Source organism: Bufo gargarizans, chromosome 5 (genome assembly GCF_014858855.1).
Source record: "Bufo gargarizans isolate SCDJY-AF-19 chromosome 5, ASM1485885v1, whole genome shotgun sequence".
Taxonomy (NCBI): domain Eukaryota; kingdom Metazoa; phylum Chordata; class Amphibia; order Anura; family Bufonidae; genus Bufo; species Bufo gargarizans.
The window spans coordinates 70,593,551-70,601,552 of NC_058084.1; the positions used below are offsets into that span (position 1 = coordinate 70,593,551).

The 8,002-nt window shown below is 45.7% G+C and overlaps 1 pseudogene; it reads left to right on the forward strand.

Moving 5' to 3' along the window:
- The first annotated feature begins 4,730 nt into the window (after positions 1–4,730).
- On the forward strand, positions 4,731–4,909 carry LOC122939738 (annotated as a pseudogene).
- Positions 4,910–8,002: the final 3,093 nt, after the last annotated feature.

Genomic DNA, 8,002 nt, shown 5'->3' on the forward strand with positions numbered 1-8,002 from the left:
CATATAAAAGAAAATATTATGACATCAGCAGTAACCCCCTCATTGATACTATTGCATCTATCTATTCATTCAATAGTCTTCTTACATCACATAAAAAGCATCCAGTAAATTACAGAAGGTCACTCTTGCAGCAAATACATTCTAACTCATCCACTCTGATTGACATGTTTAGATTCCAATTTATTGAGGACCTGTCCGCAAGTTTCAAACAGTAATAACGTAGATCAGGAAGTCAAAACGGAAAAAAAAAAATGTTTGTAAGTCAACGTTTGTCAAAACAAATTAAAGGGATGATGACAATTGAAAAGAGAAGTTCAGTCTCTACATAGGTTCACATTGATAAAACCCATTTTTGGACATTAGAAATAATCAGACTTTACAATTGTGAAATAAAATAAAAATCTTAGTTTACTTAGAAAATTTGGTACATCATTTCCAATTACCATTTTATATATTTCTCGCAATGGGTGGAGCTCAACTGCCTCATAGCTGTGTGCACCTGACAACTGGACACCCATAAAGAGTAGTGATGAGCAGCAGGGGCAATATTCAAATTTGTGATGTTTTGCAAATATTTTGTTGAATATTCTTCATTTATTTGCGAATTATATTCTTGATTGCAAAAATCGGCAATGTATTATTCGTGTAATGCGTGCGAAATACCGGCGTGGGTTACTTATGCTACATTTTCCAGCTGGTAATAGTTTTCTGAGACTGGAGAAAATGTTCGACACGGCAGAACATTAGAATAGCTTTATAGGCAGATATAGTGCTCCAATATTTTTGATCTTGCAACTTTTTGGCAATTAATGATGCACATATTTTTTCGCAATACGTTCAACTTGTATAGCAAGGGGCAGGCAACTTTTCTATTGGTTGCTAGGGATGTTGCTAAGCTGTGACAAAGCCCTCTCATTGGCCCACAAGCTAGAAGAAGGGAGGGCTGATCACCTGATGTGTACTGTGTTAAAAAAAAACACGAATATTTGTCATTACGAATATATAGCACTATATTCTAAATATTAGCGAATTCTCAAAGTGCCGATATTCGCGATAAAAACTAGCTTTTAGAATATTCACGCTTAACACTAATAAAGAGAAGGCACTGGTACATATCATGCCATGAGCAACATGTGTCAACATGAGGCAATTAACGGATACATGTGGAAAGCATTCTGTAACTGCAGTATGTGGAGTGCCAAGTAACTACAACGAGCATTTTAGAAAAATACAGTTATTTGAAATCTATAGATACAGATTTTCATCTATGTTCTCCAAGGCCCAAGGGCGTAGCAAGGAGGTGGGGGGACAAAGAGCAGCCCGCTCCCTGTTTCACCATTCTGCTGAACAGGCCCCACATTGTGCTGCTCGCTGTGTGGGAGGAGCGGTGAAAGCCTGGATATCAGCTTCCTGCACAACCAGCAGCCCGATGAGTGTATGACCGGGTCTGCTGCTGGGGAACACCGGATGTGCCGATCATCAGGGAAACAGGTATGTATTTGTGTTTTTTGTTTTGTTTTGTTTTTTAAAGGAGCTGGAGGGGGTACTAGGAACCAAAGGGGGGCATTACTGCTGCGAGGGGGGCACTAGAAGGACATAACTACAGTGAGGGGCCATAAGGAGGAGATAACTACTATGAGGGGCCACAAGGAGGACATTATTGTGAGGCGGCAAAAGGAGGATATAACTACATTGAAGGGGCCACAAGATGGACATAAGTACAGTGAGGGGGCACAAGGAGGACATTAATACTGTGATGGGCGCAATGTGGGCATGACTACTGCGAGGGGCACAATGTGAGCATTAGTACTGTGAAAGAGGCACAATGTGGGCATTATTACTCTGAGGGGGCACAGTGTGGGCATTATTACTGTGAGGGGGCACAATGTGGACATTATTACTGTGAGGGGGCACAATATGGGAAGTAGTATTGTGTGGTAGCACTAAGGGGAAAGCATTGTCCGAGATTACCCTTTTATACATTGGGATGGCTCGGTTTTACAGGGCCAGCACAGTGCCCCCTGCTGGGTATTTCACAGTGGCTGTCACCATCCCTTCCTTATGTGATTATTCTTTTTGCTCTGTCACCACAGTGACCTTGTTCCAGTTCTAGCAGACATCTGGGCAACACGCCAATGAAACCCTGGATGTGGTCGGGCCAGTTGGTTCGTATCGCTATGTGTATTGGTACCGCCATGTACCCTATGACAGATTTTATTAGGTGAATGGGGCTGGGTGAGTGTAGTTATGCATTGGGCAGAGTTAGAGGCATGACTTAGTGTAAAAAAAAAAATGCCACTACCCCCTACTCATGCCACTGAAGGACTTGTTTTACTATCCTTAGGATATGTCATCAAAATCTGATCGGTGGGCGTCCAATGTAAGGCACCCCTGCCACTCAGCTGTTTTATACACTGCGTATTGTCTCCCTTGCAACAGCACAGTGTAATTACAAGTGCTCGCTCCAGTCCAGTGAATGGAGTGAGTATTTGAAATTACACTGCACCACCGAGACTTCCGGGATGACAGGCTGTGTAATGAAGAGGAAGCAGTGCTCACATGAAGTTTTGCCTTCTGATCGGCATGGGGGCTTTGTATTGGACCCGCACTGATCAGATATTGATGACCTATCCTAAGGATAGTACAATAAGCGCCAGCAGTCGCTGATTGATATTTACGGTTTCTTTATTGTATTACTTCATAAAGAAAGTACAGGACACGCTTCGGCCTGTCCTAGCCTTTTTCAACTGCTAGGACGGGCCAAAACACGCCCTGTACTTTCTGTATGAAGTAATACAATAAAGAAACCCTAAAGATCAATGGCTGCTGGGACTTATTGTACTACAGATATTAGACTGGTTCTTTCCCACTGTAGCACTGCAATAGGATTGTGTGCTGGGCAGTTCCTATTCTATCCTAAGAATAGGTAAATAATATATACTGCCTGCACAACCCCTTTAAACTTCAAGGCTGGTTTCTGATTGCACAATCATCGCTTATTAGAAAAGCTTCTTTATGATAAACTGATTTCTGGGATCTCCAGGGATCTAGCTGCCATCTGTGGGGACAACTGACAGCAAGTGTTCAATTTCCCTGCAGCACCCTCACAGGAGAAGGGAAGCATTACCTTTTGAAATCAACAGCTGGTCCATGTAATGCACACACTTGTTTGTTTTCCAGAATGAAAGTCAGATTTAGTGTTGAGCAAATCGAACCCGACTTAGTGGAGTTCGATCCCAATTGCAGGATAAATTTGATTAGCCATAAAGCCGAATTTCCTTGTGCTTCATGGTATCAAATGGATTTTACCTGAACAAGGGTTAAAAACAAAAAAGAAAATCATACTTACCTCCTCCATTTGCTCGTGACGGGCTGTCCGCCGCCATCTTCATTGAAATTCTTGCAAGAAATCCTGTGCACTGTGACGTATGACATCACCACGCCAGATGGCATGATGACATCCTATCGGGCCGTGCAAGATTCTTCAATCAAGATGACGATGGCTGGCCTGTTGCGAACCTAGGATGTAAGTATGATTGAATTTATTTTTGTGTTATACAATGTGTTTTTACTATCAGATGCTGCGATCATGTATTACCAGGGCATCTGAGAGGTACAATGGAAGGGAGCAGCGCAATCCCCATCATTGCATCCACTACTTGCAAAGAAATGCGCTTTGTGACAAAGTAATTAGTCAAAATAAAAAATAAAAATTTTAATTCGGTGAAGCAGCCTAATAGAATTTTCCAATACTTTGCTCATCCCTAGTCAGATTCATGTAGCTTGTGATTACAACTAATAGATGGTGGTTAGAGATGTTGCGAACATAAAATTTTCCTGTTCGCGAATGGCGAACGCGAATTTCCGTGAATGTTTGCGAACGGGCGAACCAGGTGAACCGCCATAGACTTCAATACGCAGGCGAATTTTAAAACCCACAGGGACTCTTTCTGGCCACAATAGTGAATGAAAAGTTGTTTCAAGGGGACTAACACCTCGACTGTGGCATGCCGGAGGGAGATTCATGGCAAAACTCCAGTGAAAAATGCAGAGTCAGGTTTTAATCCATAAAGGGCATAAATCACCTAACATTCCTAAATTGTTTGGAATACTGTGCTTTAAAACATCAGGTATGATGTTGTATCGATCAGGTAGTGTAAGGGTTACGCCCGCTTCACAGTGACAGACCAAACGCTGACAGACCAAACTCCCCGTTTAACGCACCGCAAAAAAACGCAAACAGTCCATTTGCACAAGGTTGGATACCAAGCTAGCCATGTCCCGTTCCTTGTCCTCACTGACGTCATTGAAGGTCTCTTCCTCCACCCAGCCACATACAACACCAAGGGTTCCCGAAAGGTGACAACAAGCCCCCTGGGACGCCTGCTGTGGTTGGTATTCCACTTCCTCAAAGCCACCTTCCTCCTCGGACTCCTCTTCTTCAGACTCCTCTCTCTGCGTTGCCGCAGGTCCATCAATTGACGACGACAAGGCTGCTTCTGGTGTTGATGGTGACCACAACTCTTCCACTTCATGCTCATCTACGGCCTGATCCAGCACTCTTCGCAGGGCACGCTCCAGAAAAAACGCATATGGGATGAGGTTGATGATGTTGCCTTGGATTTGACTGACCAGGTTTGTCACATCCGCAAAAGGACGCATGAGCCTACAGCCATTGTGCATGAGCGTTCAGTAACATGGCCAAAAAATACCCAGCTCCGCAGAGGCTGTCCTCTTTTTTTTTAAATTAAAACAAATCTGTTCTTACCAGTTTAATCCCTGTTATGTCCCCTATCAGGGGCCGGTGTATGGAATAGATTTTAGGAACCGGGAGATGGAAAAAGATGCTTGGTCAGTCCTCTTACTTCCAATTTGGGGCACTGCGCGTACTCCTTGCAATGTACTGTGCTACCAGATATGAGTGGTATGTTAAGTAGTACTATTCCTATCAGTTTAGTCCCTGTTACGTCCCCTATCAGGGGACGTGTATGGAATAGAGTTTAGAAAACTGCAAAGAGTTGTCAACAGTTGACACACTCATGACATAAATTTTATTCCTCTATGTGTCAATCTTGGTGTAGTGATGACTGTGCTTGTGCGCACGTTTGGGAGATTGCAGGCGATGGCGGTTTTTCAAAGCCTATGGTCGTGCTGAGGAAGTTCAGTGACAGTTAAGTGACCTAGAAAACAATGATTCTGCAGTGTGGGCCATTGTTGGCCTAGTAGGCTTTAATGATCACCTTAGATGATCACAAAGAAAATGTATGTTTTTTCTATGCAAAATTATCCAGCCGATCGCTTTTGGTTTGTTCACAATGAAGCAATGGCCTTATCATCTGGGGTGTGCCAACATTGCCAACACACTTATAGAGGTGATCGCTTCATTGTGATATGCAAGCCCCTTCCCCACAACAAGGTAACAATCACAAAGGGGAATTGACACATGTATGTGCCTTTTTTTTGTTTTGTTTTTGCAGCCACAGTGCAGCACCAGAGGCCAGAAAAATTAGGCATGTACACATGCCTAAAAAATTAGGTATTGTTGCAGCCGCTGCTGTAGAAAAATTTATGTTTTCCAGACAGAAAGTGCACTAAAACATTGCGGCTTGAACCTTAGTTGGTGGCAGAGAAATCACGCAAGTCATCCGGCATGCAGAGATAAAATACAGCAGCGTGTGGACCATTTTTAGCCCAAGGCATCTCATCTCATCAGGCCTTTTATAGTCAAATGTATCGCCCACTGTCAGTCCCTTCGGGATCCATGCCTCATTCATCTTAATAAAGGTGAGGTAATCTTGACTTTTTTGATCTAGGTGACTTCTCTTCTCAGTGACAATACCTCCTGCTGCACTGAAGGTCCTTTCTGACAGGACACTTGAAGCGGGGCAGGCCAGAAGTTCTATAGCAAATTGGGATAGCTCAGACCACAGGTCAAGCCTGCACACCCAGTAGTCAAGGGGTTCATCGCTCCTCATAGTGTCGATATCTGCAGTTAAGGTGAGGTAGTCTGCTACCTGTCGGTCGAGTCGGTCTCTGAGGGTGGACCCCGAAGGGCTGTGGCGATGAGTAAGACTTAAAAAGCTCTGCATGTCCTCCATCTGTAAAGTGTCCTGTCCTTGCCGGCGTGATCGTGGTAGGAGGATTACTTTTACCTCTTCCCCTGTTAGATTCCCGTTGTGCTGTGACATCACCCTTATACGCTGTGTAAAGCATACTTTTTAACTTGTTTTGGAACTGCTGCATCCTTTCCGACTTCTGGTAATTCGGTAACATTTCAGCCACTTTCTGCTTATAGCGGGGGTCTAGTAGCGTGGCCACCCAGTACAGGTCGTTCTCCTTCAGACTTTTTATACGAGGGTCCCTCAACAGGCACGACAGCATTTGTACAAGGTTGGATGCCGAGCTACTCATGTCCCGTTCCTCGTCCTCACTGATCTCACTGAAGGTCTGTTCTTTCCCCCAGCCACGTACAACACCACGGGTACCAGATAGGTGACAACGAGCACCCTGGGATGCCTGCTGTGGTTGGTCTTCCTCCTCCTCAAAGCCACATTCCTCCTCTGACTCCTCTTCCTCAGACTCCTCTTCCAGCGTTGCCGCAGGTCCAGCAAGCGATGCTGACAAGTCTGTTTCTGGTGGTGATGGTGACCACAACTCTTCCTCTTCACGCTCATCTACGGCCTGATCCAGCACTCTTCGCAGGGCATGCTCCAGGAAAAAAATAAATGGGAGGATGTCCCTGATGGTGCCTTCGGTGCGACTGACTAGGTTTGTCACCTCCTCAAAAGGACGCATGAGCCTACAGGCATTGCGCATGAGCGTCCAGTAACATGGCAAAAAAATACCCAGCTCCGCAGAGGCTGTCCTAGCACCCCGGTCATACAAATACTCGTTGACAGCTTTTTCTTGTTGGAGCAGGCGGTCGAACATTAGGAGTGTTGAATTCCAACGTGTCGGGCTGTCGCAAATTAAGCGCCTCACTGGCATGTTGTTTCGTCACTGAATATCTGAAAAGTGCGCTATGGCCGTGAAGGAACGCCTGAAATGCTTGAGGACGTCCTGTAAGCCTGGGTACTTATGCACAAAGCGTTGTACGATCAGATTCAACACTAGTGCCATGCACGGCACATGTGTCAACTTGCCCAAATTCAATGCCGCCAACAAATTGCTTCCGTTGTCACACACCACTTTGCCGATCTCCAGTTGGTGCGGAGTCAGCCACTGATCCACCTGTGCGTTCAGGCCGGACAGGACTGCTGGTCCGGTGTGACTCTCTGCTTTCAGGCAAGTCAACCTTAAGACGGCGTGACATTGTCGTATCCGGGATGTGGAATAGCCCCTGGGGAGCTGGGGGGGGGGGGGTGAAGTTTATGTGGAGAAAGACGCAGCAGCAGAAGAGAACTCAGCCGAGGAGGTTAGCAAAGAGGATTGAGTAGGAGGAGTAGAGGAGGTGGCAGCAGGCCTGCCTGCAAGTCGTGGCGGTGTCACCAACTCTGCTGCAGAGCCACGCATTCCATGCTTGGCAGCCGTTAGCAGGTTTACCCAATGCGCAGTGTATGTGATATACCTGCCCTGACTGTGCTTTGCAGACCAGGTATCAGTGGTCAGATGGACCCTTGCCCCAACACTGTGTGCCAGACATGCCATGACTTCCTTTTCCACAATAGAGTACAGGTTGGGGATTGCCTTTTGTGAAAATAAATTTCGTCTGGGTACCTTCCACTGCGGTGTCCCAATAGCTACAAATTTTTTGAAGGCCTCAGACTCCACCAGCTTGTATGGTAAAAGCTGGCGGGCTAAGAGTTCCAACAAGTCAGCTGTCAGACGCCGGGCAAGGGGGTGACTCTGTTACATTGGCTTCTTACGCTCAAACATTTCCTTGACAGACACCTGACTGTGGGCAGATGAGCAGGAACTGCTCAAGGTGAGAGGCGGAGAGGCGGATGGTTGAGAGGGGGCAAGGAGGACAGCAGTGGTTGATGTGGCTGAAGATGCTGGACCA